The following is a 7,326-nucleotide window of genomic DNA, read 5'->3' as shown; positions in this document are numbered from 1 at the left end:
TCCCATGGGTATCAACAAAGTATGGCATATCAAGTTGAGGTAGGACTAAGCTCCTCCCCTCATACTATGACTTGGTAAGGCAACCTAGTATGAAGAATAGGCTCCTCAAAGCTACCAAAGCTTTAGGGACAGGCTTCATTCCCACTGCTAGGAGTCCCACAGGTAGACCATGCTATACAACTGTCACACATATATAGAGGGCCTAAGTCGGGCCCATCTAGGCTTCTTAACTGTCAGTCCAGTACCTGTGAGCTCCTATGATCCCAGGGACTTTGAACACACAAAGAAAATCTAGGCCTCTCTCACTCACTTAATCACCTTGGCAGTCTCTTCTGTCACCAGAGGACCTAAGTCCCAGATATATGGATATGGTATGTGTGGGGGGCCATATTTCTGCCTGCCACACTGTTTTTAGAGTCATTCTTCTGATGACATGGACATTCCAAGCTATGAAGCTGAAGACCTCTCTTGTCTACTAATTCACAGGTGGAGGGAGACTGTCTGTCTGTCTGTCTGAGGGAGACTGAGTCCTCTGGTGGTAGCCATTGCAGGAGGCACAGTGTGGAGGAAGAGCGTTTGAGACTTGGTCTCACAATTTGGGGGTTAAGGCAGGAGAATTGCCACATGTTTAAAGCTATCCTGAACTGAGTTCAAGACTAGCCTGGGCTACAGTGTGAGACTCTGTCTCAAAACCAAAACCAAAAGTTGTGAATTCAAAGATGGCAGGCTTTGTGCAGTCTTTCACCGCTTGAACCTTCCAGGCAAGATAAGGGGAGGACACCACACCAGGAGGGACTGTCTTGATCCAAACACATCAACTTCCTGCTAGGCAGATGAGGTCACCGGCTTGGTCCACTTGACTCTACCTTTGGGTTAGAGGAGGGACCTGACCTTTTTGAATTTTGGCTGTTGGATGCCTGCTGCTATATAGGTGAGATATACAGGTTACAAGGTGCCTGGTGTTTATTTTTCAAAACATTCAATGTTTAAGGAGCCCCTACATCTGTCCCTGGGAGAAGCTTGATGATGCTTGGGAGGTTTCTGGAAATGTGACCGGAAGCTGGGGATGCGCTTCCTGCCTGTAGTGAAGGAGCTGGAATGCATCTTCATCACAGGCAGAGAGGCAGCTGGCTTCCTCCTCCTTCTCTGAGTCTTTTCCATCAGTAAGTGAAGAATCTGAGCAAAGAGGAGCAGAGAGTTTGGTCTGGTTTTGGCATGAGGGCATGGGTGATTTTCTTCTAGGGCTATGCAGAGTTGGGGTTTCAGGACAGCAGAGACTGTTAAAGCTGCTTGTTTTTGGAAGGCTAGGGCTCCAGCTTTGATGGATTAATTTAGGAATTCTTTTCTATAACACCAGAGAGTTTCATGTTTTTATAAGATTAGTTATTTTGTGTGTAAGTAGGTATACGTATGTAAGTATACACACCCAGGTTCTCCTTCCACCACGTGGGACCTAAGGATCAAACTCAGGCCATCAGGCAATAGGCACCCTTACCCGCTGAGCCATCTTAATGGCCTTAGATGCATACTTTTTAAAATCCTTTTTAATGACACCTCCATCTTGGAGCTCAGTGGCGGTGCTGTTTCAAATAGAACACACATATCTAAAGATTCCAAGCCAGCAAACACAAATGAGAGAAAACTTGCAACCTTGTCCTTCTGGGTCTGGGTTACGTCGCTCGGAATTGTTTCCAGCTCCATCTGTTTACCTGCAAATTTCATAATCTCTTGTTTTTTTCTCAACAGCCAAATAATATTGCATTGTGTCAATGTTCCACATCTCCAGTATCCATTCATCGGTCGATGGATATCTAGGTTGCCTCCATTTCCTGGCTATTGTGAATGGAGCAGCTATAAACACGAACCAACAAGTTTCTCTGGGTAGGACATAGAGTCCGCGGGGGTATATGCCCATGAGGGGCTTGAGTCATGTGGCAGGTCCATTTATAGCTTTCCGAGGAACCTCCACACCAATTTCCATCGTGGCTGCGCCAGTTGGCAGGCCTATCAGCAGTGAACAAGGGTTTCTCTTTCCCATATTCTCGCCAGCATTTGTCATCCTTTGTTGTTTTCTTCTTTTCAATGTTAGCCAATCCGCTTGGGGAAATCTCGCTGTAGTCTGAATTTGCATTTCCCTAATTGCTAAAGGTATGGAACATATTAAAACATGTTTCTCAGCCATTTGTGTTTTCATCTCTTAAGAGCCTTATCCCATTTTTAAATTGGGATGTTTGTTTTCTTGATATTTAGAGAGGTTTTTTTTTTGTTCATTCTTTGTTTTTTCTAGATATTTCAAAATGTATAAATTCTAAGGTAATAAAAATATTTTAATGAAATGAATTAATTTTTCATTAAAATTAATGTGAAGAATGTAAATAAGATTCCCTTTCCTGTCACTTAAAATGTATTTATTACAAGTTTTGTTTTGTTTGTTTTGAGACAGGTTCTCTACATAGCCCTGGCTGTCCTGGAACTCACAGAGAGCCACGTGTCTCTGCCTCCCGAGTACTGGTATTAAAAGTGCACACCACCATACCCAGCTGATTATAAGGTTTCTAAGAATAACTTTCTTTTCTTTCTTTCTTTTTCTTTTTTCTTTTTTTTTTTTCAAGACAGGGTTTCTCTGTAGCTTTGGAGCCTGTTCTAGAACTAGCACTTGTAGACCTGAACTCACAGAGATCCACCTGCCTCTGCCTCCTGAGCGCTGGGATTAAAGGCGTGCACCACCATCACCAGGCTTAGGTTTCTAATAATGACATTCTTATGGAATACTTAAAATAAGATTTATTTCTTCTAAACTGTTTAGAAATAACTTTCATTAACACGTTGTACATAACGCTCATGTTGTCCATCAACATCATCTAGGAAACAAAGCAAAAGAATTGGTAATATTATTATACAGTTGCTACTATTTTTATCTGTATGGGTGTTTGCCTGAATGAGCGCCAGTGTACCATATGCCTGCAGTGTTCATGGATCCCCTGGACGAGAGTTACAGACATCCGTGGTCCACCATGGTCGTGCTGGGAATAGAACCCAGGTCCTTTGGAAGAACAGCTGGTGCTCCCAACTCTGAGCCATCTCTCTAGCCCCTACCGTTGCTATTATAAGTCATATAGTGTGCGGCGTTTCATATAATATATTCTTGAAGAATCTCATGATTGTCGTTGAATGTCATCATTCCATGAAAGGCAGCCAAGGTGTGGGAAAAGAATTACAGATCCAGCCAGGAAGCTTCGCCGTGAGTTAACAGCATATACTTGAAACCCCAATAAAGATCTCGCTTGGGCTAAATAGACAGCTTCTTTCTTGAACAATGTTTATCTGTGTGGGTGTGGGCATCCTTCCTTCATGTGAACCAGGAACAGACAAGCACAGCATAGCTTCTCATGGTTCCTTATTTACTGTGCATATTGCCGGGCAAGTTCACCGGTGCATCTGAATACTTGCTGTGTCTCTTCAGCTCTTTGATGTTATCCTTTTGTTGGCCTTACACCTGGGTTGCAAGAATATGAATTTCTGACTCTGACAAAAAAAAATCTCATTTCATACTCCAAATCTAAAAAAAAAGTCAGCCAAAACACAGCTGTAAAAGGAAGGTAAAAATATATCGGGATCTCTTAGACCATCCCACTCTGGAAAATACAGTCATGAAGTTTCCCTCACACCAGCAGCGATCCGTGTTGCCAGTCAGACACTTTCACCGGAGTGTTCTGGGCCAGGAACTGCTTGCCGTTTTGGCTTTTTGTTTCTTTTATTCAGTATACTTGGAGGCCAGAAGTTCAGCATCACTTTTGCTGGGCTGAAACCAGCATGTCAGCAAAGCAGCCTGCCTCTGGAGAGTCTGAGAGTTCATCGTTTCCTTGTATTTTGCAGCTGCTGGTGTCTGTGGCCTCTTACTCTCATGATTGCTTCCTTCTACTCAAGATTCAAAGCAATGCCTTCCATTTGCCTTTGGATTACTCGCTACAGGGAGGCTGGCCTGCGTGGGCGGATACATCAGGCTTCCTTGCCTTTTGTGTGAGACTTGGCGTAGAAAGAGTCTCAGCCGGTAATAGAGGGAAATGAAGATGGTAAGGCTGGATTGTGCATTGTTTTACCGCTCGGTCTCGTTGTCGTGATAAAATGCCTGTCAGAAGCAACTTACGCAAGACAGGGTTTATTTTGGATTATGGTTGAAGGGTGCAGTCTATCATGAAAGGGATCTGGCGCCAGAAGCAGGAGCAGACGGCAGACGGTCACGTTGCATCCAGGCAGGAAGCAGGGATACATGCGCGTCTTCCCCATTTTGTTCGGTCTGGGACCCCAACCCGCAAAACGACACTACCCGCATCTAGAGTGGGTCTGCTGGCCTCCGTTACCCTTATTTAGACGGTCTTCCTAGACGTGCTCAGAGATTTGTTTCCATGGGGGTTCTAAATCCCATCAAGCTGACAGTCAAGATTAACCATCCCATGTTTCTTCCCAGACAAACAAATACTCAAATCCGAGATTCAAATCTGCCCCTGGAGGAACCCGCCTAGGCAGAGCTGCCTCTCTTGCCCCCTTCTCTTCAGGATGGGCTTGATTGTCTTTGGAGCTGGGCTGACCCAAGCTGCACACCTGAGCCAAGCTGAGCTCTTCAGGTTCTTTCTGCCTACAGTGTAGTACCAGACAAGGGGAACACTGGGTAGTAACTACAGGAGGGGCAGGGCCATATGTACCACGTGAGCAAGAGCTGCTCAGGGAGACCTGTCAATCAGAGACCTGCTCTTGACTCCCTCCGAGCTGAAACTTGCTACTGGTTTCCTCTGTCTTACAAGCTAGTTCTGTCCTTAGTTGTTTATCTTCTTTTCCAGCTTTATTTAGAAAAACAAATCCAGGTTCGGGTGCTCCTCCTCTCCCACCCTGCTGCAAATTAAATAATTTAGACACCGTGGGAGGGGACAGAACAGAAGGAAGGAAGGAAGGAAGGAAGGAAGGAAGGAAGGAAGGAAGGAAGGAGAGCCCACTAGTCTCCGCAGTGCCGGCCTCCTGTCTGACATTTTCTTGACTGCTTAATTATCTTGCTGGCCTGAGCCTGCATGCTGCCATGGGATCTTTGGCTTTTCCTAGACCACTGGGGTCATAAGGTCAGTGGGAGAGGCTCTAGCCATGCTGAGGTCCCAGGTAGCCCCAGCCCTCCAGCTGCTGGTACTGCTTGCGTACTGGGTAGACCACTGGCAACCTACTCTTCGTAGTTCTCCACGCAGCGCCCACCTTCCTGAGTGCCGACTCTGGGTTAGGATGTCCCAGTAGGCACTCGGTCAGCGGCACATATCCGATGCCCACCTCAGCCATCCAGTTCCTCTTAAACACGTTGGCACGGATCTCACCCCCTGGCACCCACATTTGGCTGGAAGGTCTTAGACAGTAGCCTTGGGTGGGGAGGCAGGAAAGCCTTTGCCGTGTAGGAGCTTCATACTGAACAGACCTCAGGCACAGGGATTCTCCTCAGAGCCCTGAATGGTGACCTGAATGTCGGTAAGGACCTCCTCTCTGGGGAAGACCTTACCACCACCAGGTGGGTCGGAAGTCAGTGTCACCTCCTCCTTGTACACCTGGTGGCGGCTGTGAGAAGGCAGATTCTCTAGCCGGAGTTCCTGTACTCCTCTGACCTCCGGCAGAGGTGGGGTTCCAACTGCTGTCTGCTGTAGCCCCAGGAAGGTCCCCCCGGCCCACCTCCACTCATCACTACCTTCTACTCCGGCCAAAAAACACTCGATAGGTTACTCCTGCTTGGCTGCATGGGCTAGCTCTGTCAGATTTTATTCCATCCCGTCAAAGAGTCAATTAATCCAGGAAAACGCCATAAAAACACACCCACGCTGTCAATGAGCAGGGAAGGCCTACCCCACTGGGCTTGTAGGAATGTCTTTCTCACAGCCCTGAAAGTATAATGAGCGGTAATCTCCCCCTCAGGTCAGTGAGCAAGACGTCACCTACCCTCCAGCCATCCGTAAAACTTGGCCCGAAGACCTGGTTGGCACAAAAGGCCAGATGCTTCTGCTTGATCTAGGACGACCTAGAAAGAAACAGTGTATTCTCTAATTGTCTTAGATAGGACAGTGACGCCTCACCAAGCTGCTCCGGATTGAGAGATAACGTGGCAGGAGCCAGGAGCCCAGGCAGGCCCATGTGCAAAAGCAGGGACAGTTCTGACTTGCTGTCAGCCATGGTCCTCAAATCCCTAGCTCCTGGCCTTTGCTCTTGGGCCTCGCGTGCACGGCTGGGGAGAGCAGCTATTAGCACGATGCTGCTGATGGGGAGGCATCGGTCCTCGGCCAAAAACATTTTCTTTCCACAGTTTCCCGGTTCCTAAAATTCTCACCCTGTGGTGTTTTGGCTGTGTTGTTTATAGAGTATGGTGGCAAGGGCACAGCTGTGTCACCACAGAGAGCCTGGAAGGAGAGGCACTGCCCGCATGTTTCTGCAGTCTGAGTGGGCCATAAGTTCAGTGACCCAGGCTAGCTCACTGAGCCCCTCGCTGCCACTCGGTTGCCACAGTCTGTCCCAGAGCTGGTCCTGCCAAGGCCACCAAGCATCTGAGGAGGCAGATGCTAGACCCAGGACAACCTTTCCAGAGTTGGTACTACTACACTAAGCAGGCTGGGCCCTCCCACATCAATCATTAATCAAGAAAATACAGGCCAATCTGGTGAAAGCCTTTTCTCAGCTGAGGTGCCCTCTTCCCAGATGACCCTAGATTGGGTCAAGTTGACAGGACACCAAACAGAACTCCAAGGTTGGCCTTGAAATTTCTATGTTGCCAAGGTTCATCCAGCCTTGAATGACTGACTGTCCTGTTTCCACCTCCCAGAAGTCGAGATGACAGGCATTGGACACTGTCCTTGGCTACAGATCCGTTTGAACAAGCTCTCCGGGGGCTCGTAACATTTGAGAGCCACTTAATTAAGAAGGGGAGACAGCTGTCATCATAAACTAAGAAAAATACTGTCTGCATAGAGTTCCAGGACAGCCGGGGCCACACAAAGAAACCCTGTTTCAGAAAACAAAACCAAACAAACAAATAAATAAAAGATAAGCTAAGAAAAATACTGATGGTTTTAAAAAGTAATTTGCCAATAGTCAGTAGCCTCAGGAAATTTATTATAAATACAACTTCTGGGGGGGCTCAGAGAGATGGCTCCGTGGTCAGAAGTGCATAACACTCTTCCAGAGACACGAATCCAGCGCCTACACTCACAGAGTGCTCTTCTGGAGACACGAATCCAGCGCCTACACTCACAGAGTGCTCTTCCAGAGGACCCGAATCCAGGCAGCTACACTCACATGCGCACACATTAC

The 7,326-nt window shown here is 47.2% G+C and overlaps 1 pseudogene; it reads right to left on the bottom strand.

The window, feature by feature from the left end:
* Positions 1 to 5,090: 5,090 nt before the first annotated feature.
* On the bottom strand, positions 5,091 to 6,195 carry LOC126494758 (ubiquitin-conjugating enzyme E2 S-like; annotated as a pseudogene).
* Positions 6,196 to 7,326: the final 1,131 nt, after the last annotated feature.

This window comes from Alexandromys fortis, unplaced genomic scaffold, assembly GCF_014885135.2.
Source record: "Alexandromys fortis isolate MF-2015 unplaced genomic scaffold, M_Fortis_MF-2015_v1.1 scaffold_6, whole genome shotgun sequence".
Classification (NCBI taxonomy): Eukaryota; Metazoa; Chordata; class Mammalia; order Rodentia; family Cricetidae; genus Alexandromys; species Alexandromys fortis.
The sequence above is the reverse complement of the archived record's forward strand: the minus strand, read 5'-3'. Positions and strand labels throughout refer to the sequence as shown.